Source organism: Carettochelys insculpta, chromosome 4 (genome assembly GCF_033958435.1).
Source record: "Carettochelys insculpta isolate YL-2023 chromosome 4, ASM3395843v1, whole genome shotgun sequence".
Lineage (NCBI taxonomy): Eukaryota > Metazoa > Chordata > Testudines > Carettochelyidae > Carettochelys > Carettochelys insculpta.
Genome location: NC_134140.1, coordinates 9,503,923 through 9,525,931, shown reverse-complemented (window position 1 = coordinate 9,525,931; position 22,009 = coordinate 9,503,923).

The following is a 22,009-nucleotide window of genomic DNA, read 5'->3' as shown; positions in this document are numbered from 1 at the left end:
ATGATGGGCCCGTGTTAACATAAAATATTGATACCTTGCAGCAGGCCTTTGAGACAGTCATTTGGGGTAGTCATTCTGCTGTAATTTAACTGGAGAATGTTGTTCCCTAGTAAAGCACAATTTTATTCTATTTTATTTTATTTATAGCACAATTTTAATTCTATGTAGTCTCCTCTGCCGCCTCTCTGTGCTCCCCTCCCCCCCACCCCCGCAGGTTCCCAGTGCTTCTTGGGCAATGTCTGCTGCTTTTAAAATATGTAAGTCTTTATGTCACTAACCTGGAATGACGATATCATTCTGCCAGTCAGTTTCCTGGGGATTCAAAAGACCTGGTTTTCCCTGGGTGTTTTTTTCTTAACCTGAAACAAGATTCAGTGTTCATATGTCAAAGAAGAATGAGCATCTTGTAAGTATCCTGCTTGTTCCAAGTAACACCAGTGGGAAGGAAGTAAGCAGCTGTTCATCTCTAGGGCTCTGGTCGCTCCACAGGGCTCTGCATAGTGAATCTCTCTGCTAGAGGCTGCCTGTGCAGAAGCTTTCCTAGGATTTGGGCCTATGGCACCTATTCAAATTCTTTTCAGGTCAGTGGTGACCCAAACATGTACCTCCCTCCCAGGTTTTTTCAAGGATCTCTTCAAAGTAGTTTGGCAGTTTCCTGTGAAAATATAGGAGAAAAAATGAGGCACACATTTAACATAATGCATTGGTTTCTTATAGTCTGGGAAAGTCTGCTTATAACTCCTACACTGACAAGACAGGGGAAGTGTGACTGTTCATTAGCATTGGCTGCACAACAGCCTCTTGTAATTATCATCCTGACAAGGCTATTTGCACTAGTATCCTCAATGGGGGTAACATAACAAATCCCAGTCCCTTATTGATTTAATATGCACTCTGTGGTTCCAGTTTCATTCAATATTGTATTCACTGCCTTGGGGGTAAACAGTTTTGGTTCCTGTTTTTTGTCATCTGGGACACACGACACAGGCATCCACGCAGTAGGTTCACCAGTACTAGAGCTGACTCACTTAATTTGTTTTGTTTTTTACTATTATTAGCAGCAGTATTACAGAAATGTGCACAGTATGTTAGGATCTGGCTACAGACAAAAAAGGATAGTTCCAGCATGGAAGATCTCCTACTCTAAAACCATTAATGGTAGGGCAGGATAAACCAGACAATTCCTTTTATTTACTGATATCTTGGCTGAGATTCTCTCCCCTTCGGAGGAACTGTCTTTCCTACCTAGAGGAGCAAGACAGATGCCATATTTTTTTTTCAGGAAACAAATTTGAACACTTTCTACTTTTCAGGAATTTCTAATTTAGTAGTAATTTTAAGTAAGTTAAAGAGTGATCCTTGACCAGATAGCACAGGTCTATCACACCACTTCTGTAGAGATCTATGGAAGGGCAGAACTTATTCTGCATTTCATGTAGTTGAGGTTAGCTACACATAAGCAAACTTTCTTTTGTCGCTAGAGCCCTCACTCACTTAGAGCAGGTGGGTAGGTGACTCCCAGAATGGCCCCTCATGCCAGGACTGTGCAGTGTGGTGACCAGTGTTCCCTGTAAGCTGAGCATTTGGCCTACCACCCAAGAGAGATTCAGGTGCTGCCCAGCTGATTAGCAGAGCACCCATAGCCACCCACAGTGGGCATCATGTCTTCTTACTGGTGGTGCAAATCCACACATGCCTTGATGCACATAAAATTCATTACACCCATGGATGTTAAAATTAAGGGAACGCTAGTGGGGACATTCCCTGTTTTTTCCCATGTCCATTCTCTCTCTGTTGCCCTCATATCCTCTCCTCTTGCTGTTTTTCTAATTGTCTTTAATCTCCTGCCCTCTGTAACTTTTCCCTTCTCTGTTTTTCCTCTCTCTGCTCTGGGTGTACCCCGCTATAACCTGACATCTCTCATGGATCTGTATGAGAGTTCCATACTCCTCTCAGCCACATGTGTTTTTATAGCTGATCTGGTTGCTACCTGCCCCTAGTATAGAAAGGATGTGGCTGCATTAGATAGGGTCCAGTGCAGGGCAACAAAAATGGTTTGGGTGCTGGAGCATATGACCTATGAGGAGAGGCTGAGGGATCTGGGCTGATTTAGTTTGTAGAAGAGAAGAGTGGGGGCGATTTGATAGCAGCCTTCAGCTTCCTGAAGGGGGTTCTAAAGAGGATGGAGAGAGGTGGTTCTCAGTAGTGAGGGAAGACAGGAAAAGGAACAATTGTCTCAAGTTACAGTTTGGGAGGTCTAGGTTGGATATTAGGAAAAACTATTTCACCAGGAGGTGGTGAAGCATTTGAATGGGTTACCTGGACAGTTGGAGGAATCTCCATCCCTAGTGGGTTTTAAGTCCCAGCTTGACAAAGTCCTGGTTGGGATGATTTAGTTAGGGTTGTTCCTGCTTTGGGCAGGAGGCTGGACTTGATGACCTCATGAGGTTGCTTCCAGCCCTAGGATTCTACAAAAACAGAAAAGAGACTTTGACTTCATAGACAGCTGCCTGGGCCTGCGGTTGTCTATATACAAGGATCTCCCACAGTCAGCTTCATGAGGGTCGCCAGGGAGAAGAGACCAGAAACTTTTGAGTCATCACCTTAAGTATTTTTCCCAAGACCTGAAATAATATGTTTGCAGATAGATCCAGAATTATGAAGATTTCCTTATTTCCATTTCTCCTGCTCATCGCATGTTCCCTCACAACCTCCCCAGTTAGCTTGGTACACTCTGATTTAAGCTTTTAATCAGTTATTTTCCAAATTCCCCTCTACAATTAACATTGCTATTGCGCTGAACACAGCATCTTCCCAGTGAGGCAGGTAAGTGCCCAATTGAAAGATGGGAAAGGAGGAGTAAAATAATCATAATCAAAATGTATGTTACAATAGTACCACAAGACCCCATTATGCATTCATATGGTAGGGAAGGGACTTGTAACCTAAATAGGCAAATTGGACAGGAAACTGAGCACCAGAACTATGGGGTGACCTGCTCAAATCAACAGAACACATCAGTGGCCAAGCCAGAACTAGTATCCAGGTGTCCTAACTCCCAGTGTGTGCTCTTTTTCCTAGACCAGCCTGTCTGTAGAAATAAAGCTAATAATAAAAAAGTAACTACAACCCAGGTGTGACTTTTCTCATTTTCTTTCCCCATGACCTCAGTAGATGACGGACTCTCTTGGCTATCTGTTTGGTGTGTCTGCGTACCTCTGACAGGGCAACTTTTTCATCAGTGATGCTATTTAAGAAGATGAAAACCATCCACATCTGCAGAAGTCACACCCTGTAGAGGTTAATGTCCTAGGGGTGGAAGAATTTATACATCAAGCACTCGCCTCCTCAGTATGGACAGAAGGTTCTGAAAATATTAGTCTACTTTTCCCTTCGGTTTTATGATCTCCAAAAATCCCAAACACAGGCAGGAGAGGTAATAGCAAGCATGGTTTTAATAAGGGCCTTGGCTGAAGCCTGCTAAGTCGTATGCTTTCTAAATTTCTTTAATAATAACCAGGGCTGAGGACCCTTGGTTTGAACTTCTTTGTTGCCCTGCATTCAGTAATAATCATGCATTAATTTTTAAATGAAGATAGCTTTTTTATTCACAGTGAACTACAGCATTTAGCACTAGATTTAAGTGGGGCCCATTTTTGTGTCTCTCGTTACCTCCAACTTTTTTTTTTTGGAAGAGATATAAAACCAGAACCTGTGGCTATTAAAGACCCCATGGAATTTTTTGTTAGAGGAGGAGTGATAACATTAGGGTCTGGGCTGTCTTCCCAGTCAGGTACCTGCCTACATTCTTTCTGCAGTTTCCTCGGGAAAAGGCTTCCACTCCTTCTCTTCACACTCTTTAGCCTTTATGTAATTATATGAGGTGTGAACAGCTGTTGCATTATGGAGAACACATTTCCTATTTTTCTGCACTCTATCATGTAGTATATTTTAAAAAGTTCATTCAGGAAATCTGTGAGGATTTTAACACTAACAAGCCGGTGCTCTTCCCTGGCCTCCAGAACATATTTCTCCCCCTTCCCCTGCCAAACATTTAACACAAACAAATGTTCCTGTTGCTGATGTGGGTGAATTGATTCTTAAGGGTCTTAAATGCTATAGGCTCAGACTGACCTGAAAATGAGCTTGATAAACTGCCATTTTCCAGCACCAGGCCTGATAGCTCCAATCCAGCTTCAGGATTCCATTCAGTTTTAGAAGCTGCCTCCATAGATCAGATTGACTAGAACTTTGAAGCCTGATTGAAAGCCCAGAGAAGTCAATGGAAAGATCCCCGCTGACCTCAATCATCTTTTCTCCAGGGTCTAAGACCTTAATTCAGCAAAGAATTTAAAACAGGTTTCATTCCACCCCTGTTCAGCAGATGCTTAGTTTTTAAGTCCCAATGAAGTTTATTAAAGGTAAACTTTGCCGAACAAGGATGAAGTGTTGAATCAAGGCTTAGATCTGAATGAAAAGTGGTCAGGGATACATATATATCATATCTCAGACAGCTGGAAGGGACCCCAAGAAGTGATTGAGTTCAGTCCCCTGCACTCCCAGCAGGACCTATCAGCACCCCTGACCAATTATTTTTTCTAAGTTTAACCTGTCCCAGACTCTTGAAAGGCCGCCTTAAGGGCTGAACGCACAACACTGGACTTACAAGGCCAATGTTCTAGTCACTGAGCTATCCTTCCCCACGCTCCACGATGGATGGAACACACGTGACATTTACATTATTATTTGACCTTGTAAATAAATTAACCCTATATTATATAGAGAGATCAGCATAGAGAGGAAAATGAACATTAACTGAACCAAAACTCTATCCTTTTTAAAATATGATGTGAATGTCTTACCTACCTCTGAAGGATCTGAAAGCTGCTTTCGGCAAGGTTAATTAATACAGCTTTAGACGTCTAAAAGGTGATGACCAATTATTCTTTAAGAAGCTCAGAAGTCCAGTTCTCATACTGCTGCAAATAAAGTGAATTTTAAAACATGTGACGAGAACAGAGAAATGTCACCTTAAAGAAGTCATGGGGCGTAAATGGCAGTGTTGTGTTTTGTTCCATCCAGGCTTAAATATCATAGTAGTAAGTGCTGAATCAAATAAAATGGACCTCAACAGAGTGAAGCACTTAAAGAAATACCGAACTTCAAGCATGTGCTTTAGTCCTATTCAGTTCAATAAAGGACAGGTGAGCATTGGCTTAAAGTTAAACATATGCCTAAGTTTTATGTTGAATCTAGGCCCTAGTTAACCTGTTACTTGATGTTGTGATTGGGATTGGTGATATTTTTGTATGCAATAAATGGAAAGTCTTGATACTCATGGTTCTTCTAGGCCAAGTTAAAATTTTCAATAGCACCTAGAAAAGGGTTGCCTATGAAAACTGGACATGCCTGCCACACCCCTTCCCTGCCTCTTCCTCTGAGGCCATACCTCTGCTCAACCTGTCCCCTTCTCCATTGTTCACTCTCCACCCTATTCCCCTTGCTCGGACCCCCATCACCTGGGACTGACTCACCTGCTACACGCAGAACTGGGACGGGAGGAGCTCATATGGAGCCTGCTTGCCTGTCTGCCCAACTGGGGCCAACTGGACATGGCAGGAGTCCTCCCTGTAGTCAGGGTTTAGGGTGATGTAACTGGAGCACAACAGAACTTACTTTGCAGCTCTTTCTGGGAACCAGGCAGTTCTCACCATCAGGCTGGGAAGAGCAGCACAGGTTAAGCAGAACAGCTTCTCCACCCTCCACCCCCATCGTCCTGGGACTCCTGAAAGACTTAAGACCCTGAGGTCAATTTTCAATTTGTACTAAGGAGCCTAAATCCTATTGACTTTTAAGAAGCACCTAAGGTACTTTTGAAAACTGTGAGTTAGATTCCTAACTTGAGCTGCTTGAAATTTTATGGGCAAAAGTTTTTTGGGGTGGAATATTGTTTTTTTCAGCTAAACAAGTTTGATAATGAAAAGTGTCTGGTTTCTGTGGAAAGGCTTGACTTTTTGGTTGTTCAATAAACAGCCAAACCCTGAAAAGTTTTGATATAAAATGCTACCCAGTGCATCTTGGGAGGTGTAATTGAGATACCTCATGGCCTCGTTCTCCTGGGTGGGACTGTCAGCCAGATTACATGTCCCATTATGCACTGTGGGTAGGGCCTCTCATGGTGAAATAACTCAGCAAAAGGGGTGGTTACAGGGCATTCTGGGAGATGTAGTCTGTAGCCCAAGCTATAGAGAAGTATAAAGGAATGAAGCACCTGAATTACAACTCCTACAAGGAACCATGGTAACATTTCCAAATGGAAATGTTTGCTGTCTATATGACACTGCACAGAAAAGATAAAAATTTCTATGGGGGGGGGACCCTTTTGAGCCAACTCTACTTCTAAGTCACATGAAAATTCTACCCCAAATTCAGATTTGGTACAAATCAGTACAGCTCCACTGATTGCTTTACAAAAAGTGTTTATTAAAAAGGTTCATAACATGAATTGCCTTCATCTATATTGGCCAGCCCCACTGTGTAGAAACAATTTAGTCATGACGAAGTGGTAAACCCATACAGTAACTCTGAGTTAAAATAGAAGCTACTAACTGAAAATAGAGAGAGTTTTATGCCTGAGTTCCTATTGAGTGCAATATGGTAGTTCAATTTAAGTATTTTTCAGGTTTCTTATAAAATAGGGGACCTATTAATTGGGAGCAGTCTTCAGTGGGAAGATAAGTGTTTCAATTAAGAGGATTTCATAGTGACGGTATAGACCTCACTGATACAATGCACCATTTAAATATGGATTATGTATCATTTTTATTCTCTCCCAGTGAAAAAGCATGACATAGCCTTCATTCATCAGTCCCATGAGGACCAGTGCAGTGCTATTAAGTACGTCAATGGTCTTATCAAACCAAGGAAGACTGGTAGTACATTTATGGCTAATTTCACTGATGGTGCAATACTAAACTGAAAACAGCTGCATTACACTAGGAATCACTTTCACCTATGTGCACTTGTGCCTTACACACAACTCACACCTGTCTTTCATGGACATATAGGGTACTGCAAGATTTACTCAGTATTGTTTTTCTTCATTTAAATGATTGCGAGGGGGTGGAGCTGGGAATGAGGGTAGAGTATGCAGGACAACCCCAGTCCTCTCTCACTGTAGCCATTTGGGGCCAGGTCAAAAGGGCCTGCCCATGCCCGCTGCGGCAAGCAATGGTGGGGGAGGGGGAATTTTCCCTGGCTGGGGGACAAACACAGAAACAGATAAATTCTCTGAAATATATGGTAGACAGCTATCCATTTTTCCACAGCTGTCCCCGACTGGCTCAGTGGGGTTATAGCTGTTTCAGTCCCCACCTCTGGTCCTTTGTTACCCCTGTGGTCATTCTGCAATATAACTGTCCCTCATACCAGACCCCTCTGTTTCCATGCTACAAGAAATCATTGAATTTCAGGCACATCCAATTTTCCTGGCACAACCAAACATGTCCCTTGTTCTAAGTTGTAAAAGGAAGCTGCATACCAAATGTAGTCTACCTAGCGCTTACCATTTAGAAGGAGTTCTTGACTAAACAGACTCAGGGCAGTCAGACAGACAGACACACAAAGTTTCTAAAATATAGGGCAGAGGTCTACACTGCATCTGGGACTGACCCTTCCAAACCAGGCAAAGTTGTGCTACTGGTGCTTGAGGTAGCAGGCTAAAACTAGCAGGGCTTGGGTTCTCCAGCCCCTCTACACTCTTCTCCACCCCAGGTGGAGAACTCTTAATTGCTGTCCAAGCCACAACGGCCACAGTGATATTTTCTCATACTAGCACAAGTCCTGCAAGCATGATAAACAAATCAGTGCCCTTTCCCAGCTGCAGTATAGTCAAGCCCATTCAGACTGTGAAGGAAGGCTGCAGGCCTAATTCTGAATTCACTCCAGTGCAACTCCATTGACTTCAGTGGAGTTACTCTCGTCTTACACTATCAATCAATATAAACATTCCCACAGGGTCATAATTGTTTATTGTTTCCAGATGTCAAATTATTTGGGAAATAACTGTGGTTGCTTCTCTTTTAACCAGCTTCTGAAAGCATGAAGGAAAAGAAAACCCTGAGGAATAAAAGCTGTTGCTGGTACAGAGCAGTGGACTGCTTATGTATGCAGAGGAAAGAGTCTTTGGGGAGGAAAGGAGATAATTATTGGGAAAGGGTGTTGAGAGAGCACTGGGAAAATGGCCATGGGCTTGTGGCTAGACAGAAGACAAAGTGCAGTAGGGGGGCATGGCTAGAAGGAAGGAGACTAACAGATAAGACCAAACTGGTGAAATAGTTTCAATCAGTGGGTGAATAGGCAGGTTGGGGATGTTAGCTGAGTACCGAAACCTTATCACTAGCCGAAATATTGGTGTGGATGGAAGCCATACAAAATGCAAGAACTGGGCAGGAATAGAATGAGCTAAAGCAGAGTAAAAGGGGTGGGCGAGGGGAGAAGTACGTAGTGTATTAATATCACAGCCTCTAAAAATTAAATGCAATGTTTGTGACCGTGCAAATGTGTATCTATATTTACATAGACATGAATTCTATTTGGTCTCTCATAATGGCTCTCTAATTGAGTTTACACTGATATCTGACTGTCTGTCTGTTGGTGCTACATTTGTTCAAGAGCTCCTCTGAAACCGTAAGTGCTATGACCACACAATTTGGTGTGCAGCTTCTGGTTATCTACCTTAAACCAAGGTCAGAGTTCGGTTGTGCCTGGAAAGTGGGAAATGCCTGAATCCCAGGACTTCCCAGAATATGGAAAGGGCGGGGCACCGAGCGGGTGGACGACACACTCTAGACTCACCACTGGCAGCAGTGAGTGCAGGGAACAGCGATTCCACAGAGTGACCACTGGGGGCAGCGGCAGCAAGAAAACATTGGCCACATGGAGATGGAGCTCCTGGTGCTGCCTGTCTATGGATGGGTAAGTGCCCCCCCCAACACCACGCAGAGGGAGCCCTGCTGCTCCCCCACAAACCCCCCCCCCAGTTGCTGGGGACAGGAAAGTCAGCCCTTCCCCCTCCCTGGCCCCTCTGCTCTTCCCTGGAGCGGGGGTCAGGCTGGGACAGGAGGGAGTGGGGCTGGGCAACACAGCCCACACTAGCCCCTCCTCCCAGAACGGATGCTGGGGGCCGGTAGCCATGGTTCAAACTGCTCCCCCCAGTACTGGATGATGGCCTGGGAGCTGTGGCCTAGCCTTGGCTCCCATTGCTTCCCCCTGCCCTGCATCCTCCTGGTGCTGGGGCTGGATGGGGCCATTTCTCTGGGACCAGGCCAAGCACCATGGCCCAGCCTTGGCCCCCATGGATCTACCCAGAGCTGGGACCAGGGTGCCCCACACCTTGGGACTGGGGCCAGTGCTGTAGACTATCCCCGGTCCCCCCTCACATTGCCCCACACCTCCTAGTCCTGTGCCCTGAGCCCTCTGCCCCTCCCCCATTCCCACCCTAAGCCCCATCACATACCCAACCCTTCATCCTCCACTCCGTCATCTGCTTCTGCCCCCCTGCCATCAATTCTGAACCCTCAGTCCCTGGTCACAGCCCCCACACCTAACGCCCCCTGCCCTGAGCCCCATTATAACCAACCTCCTGCACCCCACCCCTGCCCTGAGCCCCACCCCCTGCCCTGATTCCAGCACCCTCACAACCTGCTCTGAGCCCACACCCAACCTCCTATTCTTCCTCCTCCACACCTTGCTGCCTTCCCTGACCCTGCTATTGAAAAAAGCATGAGGCCACTTGTTAAACAATTACGTACACTTGCCTTTTAATTTCTGTTTAATTACATCAGTTAAGGACCTGAGAAAGACTGGATGCATCGGCTGGTATTATGTATGAACAGACAAAGAGAGAGAGAGCCACTCAAATGTGGTTGACAGTCCAGACAGGAAGATAGTAGAGATAACATAATTGACTGCACTGTAAACACATTGGCAAAGGGACTATATGGAGCCTATGTGTAAAATGCCTAATACACATTGAGCTGTAATAATAAAATAATAATAATAATAAATAGTATAAACATAACTGTTGGAAAGAGGTGGTAGGCTGGGGGAAATGTTCGTACTCTCCTGAAGGCAGAGTTCTGTGTTGAAAGGAGAGGTGAACATTAACATCAATTTGCACTGCAGCGTGCTTGATGAAAACCAGCAAACCTGCCTCTTTCCAAGGCCATGCAGACACCAGCAGACAACTCCCCCGCCCCAGGGTGTACATCCTGTGAAACGGAAATGAAGCATTCTGGGCTTTTGCACCAATGCAGGGTGGAATTACAGCTGTGGCCATAAAATAGTAATGGCTGAGCAATTTTCCAATTATTCAAAGATGAGTGCATGTTCAGGGTGCTTGCCTGGCTCAGAGGCATAGCACACATCATGGTGCTATCACACATCCAGAAAAGTTACTTGTAAACTTTTAGCAGCTCACTCTGCAGAGACAGCTGAATTCTGTGTTCAGTCAGAGTCTGTGAAGCTGGAGCCTGGGCTACATTACAGACTTAGGCTGCTTACATCAACCTAACTCTGTAAATGTCTGCGCTACAGGGTTGCTGTTGCCAGTGTAAGTAGCCCCATTACACCGATCTAATAACTCTGCCTCTACAAGAGGCATAGCACTCAGCTCAATGTAGTTAGGGTGATGCAAGGTGTGTGTAGACATGTATCCTTCATGAGGTCCTGCTCCAGCAAGGAAGGATGTTAGGGTGGCCATGAAAAACCACAGCAATTGCAGCAGTGATAGGGCCACCGACAGGGTGAGTAAAGGGAGCAGTTGCCCCAGGGCAGCAAAAGTTGGAATACCAGCTGTTTACATTGCCTGTGGAGTCCCAGGTGGTGTGGGCCAGGTGGTGCTGAGGACTGGCTGTGGGAGGCATGGTGCAGTCTGTGCAGGGCTCAGGACTGGCTGTCCCTAGTCCAGCCCCTTCCACCCATGGCCTTGATACTTCTAGGGGGCCAAGAACCCAGCCTTTCCCTGACCCCTGCATGTTGGCCAGGGCCCAATGAAGTCTGGTGCCAGCTCTGTACTATGACCCAACACAGGTTGACTTCACTGTGTAGTATAGACGAGACCTTACTAATTCTGACTGCATAGTCAAGCTCCCTCTAATATCAAAGTGAGTGTGCACCAAAACAGAAAGATACAGGCAACCCCCAGGTAGATGCCTAATCTTTTAAGGCCAATCCAACACAATCAGTGGGGAATTTTCCATTGACTTTATTGATCTTTTGGCCCAGGCATTTAGCAAAGTTAATTGCTGCATTCAGCATTGCTCAGTAGAAGGTGGAAAAGTGATGTCTGGAAAAACTGAGGACCTGCACTGTTCCTGCCCTTTGTTTCTCTTCCTGCACCATCCAGCTGGTCTCTCCTCTCCTCTTGCAATCATCCTGGACCATGCTTCATCCCCTAGGACCTGCCACACAGCCCTTCCCATACCAAAGCCTCTTTTACCTCCTTTAACTGACCTCAGATCCATGGTCTGCACAGGATATCCAGGCTGGGATAATCCCAGCAGTTCAGCAAGAAGGGGCTTTGCTCTTCTGAACAGTTGAGTGGCTGGCCATGTAGGTGGAGGAGGCAGAGCATGACAATGAAGAGAAGGTGGCCAGTGGCAGGTGGTGCTAGCCAATTAAAATTGGGGTTTGGAGGCGGTCAGAGCAACACACTGGAGGCTAGCAGGCTCCACTAAAGGAGGGGCCTTCTGAAGCTCATTCCAGGGAATGCCTGAGATGGAACGACCCTTGATTTTTCTTTCCCCTCTTTCCCTTCCAGAGTTTGAATTTTTGAGAAGGTCTGGAACTGCTGCCTTTGATCCATAGTGAGAAGATATATAACCCCCTGCCTGGTGCCTCTGTGAATAGGCAGTCACTGAGTTTGAGAGTCATGGGAGCAGGATGCAAAAGCAGCACAAAAAAAAAAACATTTCCCTGAGGAATGGAGAAGCATTGTCTTTCATCATTATGAATGTTATTATTACAATATTACATTATTACAGTATTACAATAGCACCTAGAGGATATACCAGACAGACCATATTGTGCTGGGTGCTGTACACACGTCTAATGAGACAACTGCTGCCCTGAAGATCTTGCAATCTAAATAATCCAGAGGCGCAAAGGGAAATGTAGGCATAGCATGGTGAACTGATTTGCCCAAGGTTACACAGTAAGTCAATGGCACAGCCAGGAATAGAGCCCAAGTTTCCTGCTCCTCGGACCTAGTCACAACACTGCAGCAGGTCCCAAGGACCAAGGCAGTAGTGAATTAGGGCCCTTGTTTTCATTTTAATGTCTGTTCTATACACACCTGCCAAGGAGGGGAGCAATTGCACCAGGGCATGGAGATGGAAAGGGGCCCAGAGCTCCTGACCACTGCTGGAGCACTGCTTTGCGCCCTGCTGGAGGGACTGGAGCGCACCACAGTCTGGACATCAGTAAGTGATGATTGCCCAGGGCTCCAACCCTTCTGCGACCACAGATCCACCCCTCCCACCAACACCTTGTCCTGGCGACTACGATGGCTGTCCATCTCGTTAGTTCTATATGAAATTGCTGCCAGAACAGATGTACCTTCAAGCCACTTAAAGAAGCGAGCTTCAGGACTGATATGGACATATCAAAGCATCCCCAAACAGGAAAAGAATCCTGCCCTGTCCAGCCCGAAAACCTTTTATCAGTGGAGGACTCGAATAATCAGAAGAAAAATGTGACTTTTTTGTGAGCTCATCTGAAGTTTTCGTGCAGGTGTGGCAAGCATAATTGTCAGATTTTTTTTTTACATTCCTTCTCTGTGTTCCCATCTGTGTGGCAGTAATGACCTGCTGGTGTTCTTACAGGTACAAACATTCTACTTTAACTACCTGATGGCCTCCTTCAAAAGCCCATTGAAGTTACTGGCAAGCTTCTCACTGACTTTGAGAGGTTTCTAATCAGGGCCATGGTGCTGAAGAATGAACCACCTGGAATATACAGTAACTTTTAGCCTTCTATCATATATCTTGGAGGCCTACGGAAATGCTAACAGAATGGTTCTCATACCTCCTCAGTTAAGTTCACTGACAAAGTTCAGACAAGGACATCATACGCCATGGGCCAAGAGATTTTTCATAACAATATGGGCTCCATTTTTTGCACCCTCACTTCCCCAGACTTTGCAGGGTACAGTATAACCATTTTGTGTGTAACAGCATTATTACAAAATAAGCTATTCCAGAATGTATCTCTTTCATAGAGCTGGAAGGGTCAAGTCCAGGGCCTATCATCACACTTAACAGATTTTTGTTTTTAATTTATTGGCCTCAGATCCCTAACTGGTCCCCTCCAGGATTGAGCTCACAACCAGGGGTTTAACAGGCCAACACACAAACCGCTGTGCTCTCTCTCCCCTCATTAGCTTAGTTTAAAAAAAAGCTAATACGTAGATGTAGCCTTAGAGTCCAAATTTGAGCACCCCAAAAACAGAACACACAAAATTAATGGCCGCTTTGAAAACAGGCCTGACTGAGCTGCAAATTTTCAAAGGGAGGCTGCTGCAAAGCCAGAACAGAAGCCAGCTCTCCTAACTGCCAGTTCTGTTCTATTACTTCAAAACCTTCCCCTACGACACTATAATGCCCTATGGAACCAGTACATCTTCTTAGATGGAAAGTGAGCGACACGTTGTTGTGTGCACTAGGCTCATCAGCACTCAGGGCCTTACATTCCTGCAAAAACAATCAATTGGGTGAAGGCTGATAAAGCTGCATGAGACGCAAATTCAGTAACTGTAGGAAGAGGTGACTTCTCTACAGCGTTTTGCTCCATGTCAACAAATGCAGAGTGAAACCACTCATTTGTAGTTTCCCTGAGCCTCTACCAGCTACTTCTCACTCTGGAGACTAGGATAGCAAAGTCTTTTAAAGTCTTAATGCAAAAGACTCAATAGAAGCTTTAATGTTTGAAAGTATTGCATGGAGGAACACCCCCTCCCACCCCACCCAAAAGCCACTGGTAGTCATTGGGAGTGATTTAAATGCAGGATGTACCTCTCTAGTCTAATACCTTTGGAACCTGACTAGTGCCAGACCACAGAATTTGCTGCACTACAGAAGCTCACTATTGTGGAGCAGCAATACCAACACTTCCACTGCTTACTGGGCTCTTAGAAGACATTTGGGGGTCAATTACAGCTACATAACAGCACAGAACACAGAGCCAGGACTGGTGACTTTAAACAAAATGTATGAGACTATGGGAAACTTGGCCACACCCATGGTGAGTGAACATTTGATAGGTAAAATCATTCTGGGCCATAGATAGTCCTGGACCAGAGAGTGCCACACTAGACAGATTCAATCTGCACTGCCCTTCTTTCTTTTTCCTTTGAGCCATTCAGATGTAGTTCTATCTGAACAGCAGAATATTACACAGAAAGTCTGGGTCTACATGAAGAGGTATTGCCGGCAGCTTCAGGCTAATAAGCAGTCTCTCAGTTGCAAATGGCAGCTCATTTTCATAATCACATGGTTAATTAGCATAGCTGTGAGAGATCTCACTGCCAGCAGTAAACAGGCTGTGTAGGCATGAATCTGCTGGCAAAAACACCCCTCTGTCGCCAGCCCCTTCTGCCTGAATTTTTGCTGGCAGAGGCACGTTTTTGCTGGCAGAGACATATCTAAACAGCCTGTTTACTGCCAGCAGCAGCTTCTGCCACCATGATGTTATAATATTTCCTCTCTGTGCTTTTTGACTATAGGAGATGAGTGGCACATAGGGAAATGGCAGGGTGGAAAGAAGTGGAAGGAGAAATCGACAAGAAGTATCCTCCATTGATGTGCACTAGGACCTGTGCTGTTCAGTATGGTCATAAACAATCTGGGGGACAGGAGTAAACAATAAAGTGGCAAAACTTGCAGATATACTGAATTGCATAAGTCAAAAGTCACAAAGGATGACTGGGTAACAAAACAGCCAATGGAATTCAGGGTTGATAAGTACAAAGTAATGAACATTAGAAAATATCTTAACTATACATACAAACTGAAAAGGTCTAAATTACATGATGTCACTTAAGAAAGACCTCTTGGAGTCATTATCAACATTTCTTTGCAAACAATTGTGCTGCACTAGTCAAAAAAAAAAGCTAACAGAAGGTTAGAAACAATTAAGAAAGTAATAGATAATAAAAAAGACAATATCCTAATGCCACTCTATAAATACATGTGATGCCTATATCTTTTTGTATGTGGGTCTGGTTGCTCCATCTCAAAAAGATGTATTAGAATTGAAAAAGTTACAGCAAAGGGTAACAAAATCATCAGTGGAATGGAAAAACTTCCCTGTGAAGAGAAATTAAAAAAAAGACCAAGGCTCCAGTTTTGAACAGAGACAGCTAAGGGGGGGATATGATGGAAGTCTATGAGGTCATGAATGTATGGACAAAGTACATAGGAAAGTGATATTTACCTCTTCACATAATGCAAAAATGAGGGGTCAGAAATGAAAGTAACAGTGAAAAGATTTAAACAAACACAAGGAAGTAAACAAGAACAGCCATACCTGGTCAGGGTAAAGGTCCATCTAGCCCAGTCCACTGTCTGCTGACAGTGGCCAATGCCAGGTGCCCCAGAGGGAGTGAACAGAACAGGTCATCATGAAAGCCGTGTCTACATGTGCGCGCTACTTCGAAGTAGTGGCACTAACTTCGAAATAGCGCCCGTCACGGCTACATGCGTCGGGCACTATTTCGAAGTTAACTTCGACATTAGGCGGCGAGACGTCGAAGTCGCTAACCCCATGAGGGGATAGGAATAGCGCCCTACTTTGACGTTGAACGTCGAAGTAGGGACCGTGTAGTCGTTGCGCGTCCCGCAACGTCGAAATTGCCGGGTCCTCCATGGTGGCCATCAGCTGAGGGGTTGAGAGATGCTCTCTCCAGCCCCTCAGCTCAATGGTGGCCGCATGGAGCGGCCCCTTAAAGGTCCCCTCCCCCTCCCTTCCTGTGCAGGAAGCTGAGGGAACGTGCAGGCGGCAGCCCAGACACGCGGCCAGCCTGCACTTCCCTCAGCCAGCACAGCCACCCACCCAGCTGCGATGGCTGCCTGGCAGCCCCCCCAGCACCCCCAGGGGACCCCCCCCAAGGGGATCCAGGGCAGCCAGCCCAGCCAGGCGGGCAGCCAGGCTGGCAAGCGGCAGCGGGGCCCCTCCTGGATGGAGGCCGAGCTGCGGGACCTGCTGGGGCTCTGGAGTGAGGAGGAGGTGCTCCAGGTAATGGGGAGCAAGAGGCGGAACGCGGATGCGTTCGCTCAGCTGGTCGACGGCCTGGCTGCCCGGGGTCACCCTGCCCGCACTCCTGATCACATCAGGAGTAAGGTGAAGGAGCTGCGGCAGGGTTACTCTTGGGCCCAGGATGCGGCCAGCCGATCTGGGGCTGCCCCAGTCACTTGCCCCTTTTACAGGGAGCTCAGGGACATCCTGGGCTCCCGGCACACCTCCTCCCCTCCGGCCACCCTTGATACTTCGGCCGACGAGCCCCAGCAGGCCCCGCAGCCGGAGTCCGCCCTGGAGGTAAGCCCCGCACCCCGGGGGCCCCTCCCGGAGCCCACCCCTGGGACATCGCGGCAGGAGGTAGAGGAGGAGGAGGAGGGGGGCTCCTCCTCCGCAGAATCCGGGCTGCAGATCCTCCCCCTGCCATCCCGGAGCAGCAGCCGGGCCTCCGCCCCCCCGGGATCTCCAGACCGTGGGAGTGGACCGACAGGTATGTACCCCCCTCTGGTGTACACCCCTGGGCTTGAGGGGCAGGGGGAAATAGATATGTGTCCAGGGCCCCCCACATGCTCACATGGCCATGGCCCCAAGGACAGCAGGGCCATGTCCCTCACAGCACTGCATCAGCCCCTGCCCCCCGCACCCCGCACGACAGTGCCATGCCCCATCCCTGGGGCAGGGGGGAGCGGAACCTCGGGTGGCCCCTGGGAGGAGAGGGTGGGACACCCCGCAGCAGCAGCAGCAGCAGCAACTGCAGCAGCAGCAGCAGCAGCATGTGATGGAGTGGGGGGAGTGCAAGAGGGAGACTCAGGCTAGATATGAGCAACAAGAGCCGAATAGCTCCCGGGGCAAAGGAGGATCCTGGGGCTACAGCTGGCAGGTGACACCTCTGCCCTGAACAAACAGGAGGGAGGAGCCGAGCTGGCTTGGAACTGGGGCGGGAGGGCGGGGGCCACAGGTAGAGGCTAGGGGAAGGGAGAGCTGGAAGGCAGCCAGCCTGAGGAGGGGGAAAGCTGCATCCCAGAGGGGCACCCCTTGGGGTCCTCTCCCCAGGACGGGTTGGAAGGACTGTCTCTTCCGACAGCTGGTGCTGTCACTCCTGGGAGAAACTGGGCATCTGTGGCCTAAGAAACCTCTCCTGCTGTCAGACCCTGAGGAGTGAAGAGAGAGTCGCTCCCACCAGGGGACGGGGTGCAGTGCAGGGGAACCCCTGAACCCCATCCATCACAGCAGCATCTCCCAGGGACGGGGATGGGGAACCTGCAGCACAGGGCTGGGGGGACAAAGGCCACGGCTCGGGGCCCACACTAACGCCTGTCTCCATTCTTCTTCCCCCCCTCCTCTCCTGTGTCCCGCACCTGCACCATCAGAAGGACCGGAAGAGAGCGCCGGCGAGGCATCAGTGGTCCCGGAGGGCCGAGGACCGACCGGCCCCACGGCGGGCTAGATGGCGGACCCCGCGTCACCACCAGCCGACGGCGACAGACTCCCAGCTGCTGGCCATCCACCGTTGACAGCTGGAGGTCACGGAGCAGCACCTGCAGCTGCAGGAGCGGGCGCTGGCCTGGTGCCAAGAGGCATGGGGGGCCTACATGGAGACTTTCAACCGCCTGGTGGACTACCTGGCCCCCCATGCTGTGCCAGCCGCCGCAGCGCCTGCCCTGCCTGCTCCACCAGCCGCACCACCAGTTGCTCCGCCCGTCGCCGTCCCATCCGCCGTCGCCCCGCCACCCACCGCCGAGGGCCGGAGCGCTGAGGGACCCTTGGAGCCAGCTGAGACTCACCGGGCATATCTTCCGGTCCGGCCCGCCCCCAGCCAGCCCCAGACAGGGCTGCGGCCGCGGCAGGGCTCCCGGCCGCCCACACCCAGTGCCGGACTGTAGGGGCGAGGGGCGAGGGGCCCGGGATGTGGCCCCCCCTCTTGTATATAGTTTGAACTTATTATTTGGTGCCCCCCGTTTGCCCCGTCCCCCCCATGTAAATAGTTCTCCCCTTTATCCTCCCTGGTTTTCTTTTTATTAATGAGGACACTTGTTTCTTATGATTGTTTTCTTTGTACATATTACTTTGTTTCCACATGTTGTATATAGTTTGTTCTTGTTTTATATATTTACAGTTAAAAAAAAAGTTCTCAAAGAAAAAGCAGTTTAAGTTCAGCCACAAGTGCGTGCTGTCATTTGTCCAGGAAAAGTGGGAGTGGGGTGCGGTTGGGTGCTCCATGGTGTGGGTGTTGGGGCAGGAGTGTGGTGGAGGAAGGGGCGGGCAGTGGGGGGCTTGGGCAGAGTTCACCCCACGGCCTCATCATCGAAGTGGGCCCGCAGGGCCTCCCGGACCTGGGTCCCTTCGGGGTCCACCTGCCGACTGGGGGCAGCAGGTGGCTGGACGTCGGCCCTGCTGGCCTCCACAGCCCAGCCCTGGAAAAAGGTCTCCCCCTTGCTCTCCACCAAATTGTACAGGGTGCAGCAGGCACCCACAATCTGGGGGATGTTGTTGGGGCCCGCATCCAGGCGGGTCAGGAGACATCTCCAGCGTCCCTTCAGGCGGCCAAATGAGCGCTCCACCACCTGGCGCGCGTGGTTCAGGTGCTCGTTGAAGCGCTTCTGGCTAGCGGAGAGATGGCCCATGTACGGGTGCATGAGCCACGGCCGGAGGGGGTATGCCGCATCTGCGATGACGCAGAGGGGCATGGTGGTGTCCCCCAGAGGGATCTCCCGCTGGGGGATGTAGGTCCCCACCTCCAGCCGGCGGCACAGGCCCGAGTTCCGGAAAACCCGGGCGTCGTGGGTGCTGCCAGGCCAGCCCACATAAATGTCCTGGAAACGTCCCCGGCTGTCCACCAAGGCCTGGAGGACGACAAAATGGTAGCCCTTGCGATTCAGGTATCGTCCTCCACTGTGATGCGGGGCGCAGATGGGGATGTGAGTCCCATCCAGAGCCCCGAAGCAGTTGGGGAAGCCCAGGGAGGCAAAGGCCGCGATGGTGGCATCTGGGTCCCCCAGCCTCACGAGCCTGTGCAGGAGCATGGCATTGATGGCACGCACAACCTGCAGAGAAAGCACAAGGGACAGCACCAATGAGGGGTGAGCAGTGGGTGCGTGGCCCTGCCCTGCCCTGCCCTGCTGTGCCCGCGCCCCCCTCCCCTGTGCTGCCCTCCCCCCATGGGTTCGCTTACCTCCATGAAGACAGCCCCGACGGTGCCCTTGCCAACACCAAACTGCTGCCCCACGGATCGGTAGCTGTCGGGAGTGGCCAGCTTCCAGACAGCGATGCCGACCCGTTTCTCCACTGTGAGGGCACGCCGCATGGCGGTGTCCTGATGCCTGAGTGCGGGGGTGAGCCACTGACACAGCTCCATAAATGTCTGCCGGCTCATCCTGAAGTTCCTGAGCCAGCGGTCGTCGTCCCACTCCCCAAGCACCAGCCGCTCCCACCAGTCGGTGCTGGTGGGGTAGCTCCACAGCCGCCGGCGTGTGACGCGGGGGGGGGGTGGGCGGGGTGCTGCAGGGTTTGGGGTTGAGCCCTGCTGCCCTGGGGGCAGCTCCTCCTCCGGGGTACCAAGGAGGTGCTCAGCTGCCTCCCGCATGGCATGGAGCAGGGCAAGCCCTGCTCCTGCCGGGAGGGCTGGGTGGACCTCTGGCTGCCGCTGCTGCTGCTGCTGCTGCTGCTGCTGCTGCTGCTGCTGCTGGGGGTCCATGACTGCGGCGCCCGGGGTCTGTGTGCCTATGGCTCCTCAGGCCGCGTGCTGTGCAGGCTGAGTGTGTCTGGGAGGGGCCCTTTAAGGGTGCGGCTAGCTGTTGCCCCGGAAGCGCTAGTCCGCCCTTTGACCCTGTCTGCAGCTGTGCCTGGCATCCCTATTTCGATGTCTGCTACTTTGGCGTGTAGATGTTCCCTCGCTGCGCCTATTTCGATGTTGGGCTGCGCAACGTCGAAGTTGAACATCGACGTTGCCGGCCCTGGAGGACGTGTAGACGTTATTCATCGAAATAGACTAGTTCGATGTCGCTACATCGAAATAAGCTATTTCGATGTAGGCTTTACGTGTAGACGTAGCCGAAGTGATCTATCCCCCATCCCCCATCCCCAGATTCTGACAAACTGAGGTGCAGGCTACCACTCCTACCCATCTTGAGTAATAGCCATCCATGGACCTCTTCTACATGAATTTTACCAAGCTCTTTTTTGAATCCTGTTAAAGTCATCTCCTTCAACACATCAGCCGACAATGATTTCCAGAAGTGGACTGTGAATTATGTGAAGAAATACTCCCTTTTGCTTGTTTTTAACTAGGTACCTAATAATTTCATTTGGGCTACATCTACACTAGCCAAAAACTTCGAAATGGCCAGGCTGGACTTGATGACCTCCCAAAGTCCCTCCCAGTTCCATGAGATGTGTGTATTTCCAAGAGAAAGAATAGGGAAAGCCACTTCTTTATAGCCTTTCTTCCTCAAGGGACATTCTTTTGCATTAGCTGATATGCTGTATCTAGAACTATGCCGAACAGTGCCACAGTATCAAAGGAAACAAAGCCTAATCAAACAATCACAAATGTTTCTGGATTTTAGACACATTTTGAAATAAATATGGGAAAAATGTGTCAGCAGATTGGACCATCTGGGGCTTTTTACTTTCCTTCTAATTTGTAGATACAATGACTCTGCAACTTCTAAGCATCAACTCCCTGCAGAATCATCCTTTTCAAACCAAATAACTGCCTTCAGCAGTGATACCAATTTTTCTGTTTCTTTAGGCTTTGGGGCTTTGATAATAAGCTCTTTTGGATGTTAATTTATTAGTGTAAGACAAATCTGTTTTCAGTTGGTCACTGCTGGCACATAGGCAAATAAACATCGCACTGCTATAATCTAGAAGCATTAGGACATAGAGTGGTGGTGGGGAAGGCAAAATAAGAAAAGTTGGAAAGGAAAAAGAAGGAAATTTGAACAAGAGCAGCTCCTGAGCACTGACTGACAGCCTGGTCTTCCTATACAAAAGAGATTATCTCTATAGAAAGGAAAAAAACAGTCCTGTAGCATTTTAAAGACTAACAAAATAATTTATGAAGTGATGAGCTTCTGTGGGGCAGATCCACATCTTCTGATCTTGAAAATTCTATAGAAAGGAGTAGGGACTGATGGATTGGAAAAGGCATGGCAACCTTGACGCCTCAGTTTACCTATCTCTCAAGGAGAATAAGAAGTGCTCTGTGGGAGCTAAGAATGTAAAGTTCCCCAATTACTCCTGAAAGCTTTATCTTTGGGTATTCTGAAGAGGACATGGGTCCAGGCATAGTGTTCAGAGCACACCTAGCTGGATCTTGTGTTGCATCAGAGTGTAAGTTTTTTCTCAGAACCTCAGCCCATTGTGACATTGGCACATCAGAGCCCACATCATTGGGAACCATCTCTGGGGCATAGATGGAAATGGAGGGTTGGCAATGTGGGCAAACAGATGGCCCAGAGTAGCTCATGAGCCCACCACCAAAATGTGAAGAGAAGGGGTGAGCTAGTTCATTCTTCAGATGGCCCAGTTGTACCTCCCCTCTGCAGATGGGCTCCTGAAGAGCTGGCTTTTAAACATGACACGATCACCAGGCAAGCTGCGACATGCTGAGCCTAACAGCCTTTCCGAAGTTCAGCAATACTCTAACACAAGCAGGTTGTCTTTTTTTTTAATTCCAGCCAGAATACAAACCAGTCCTGAGAAAATCTTTGGG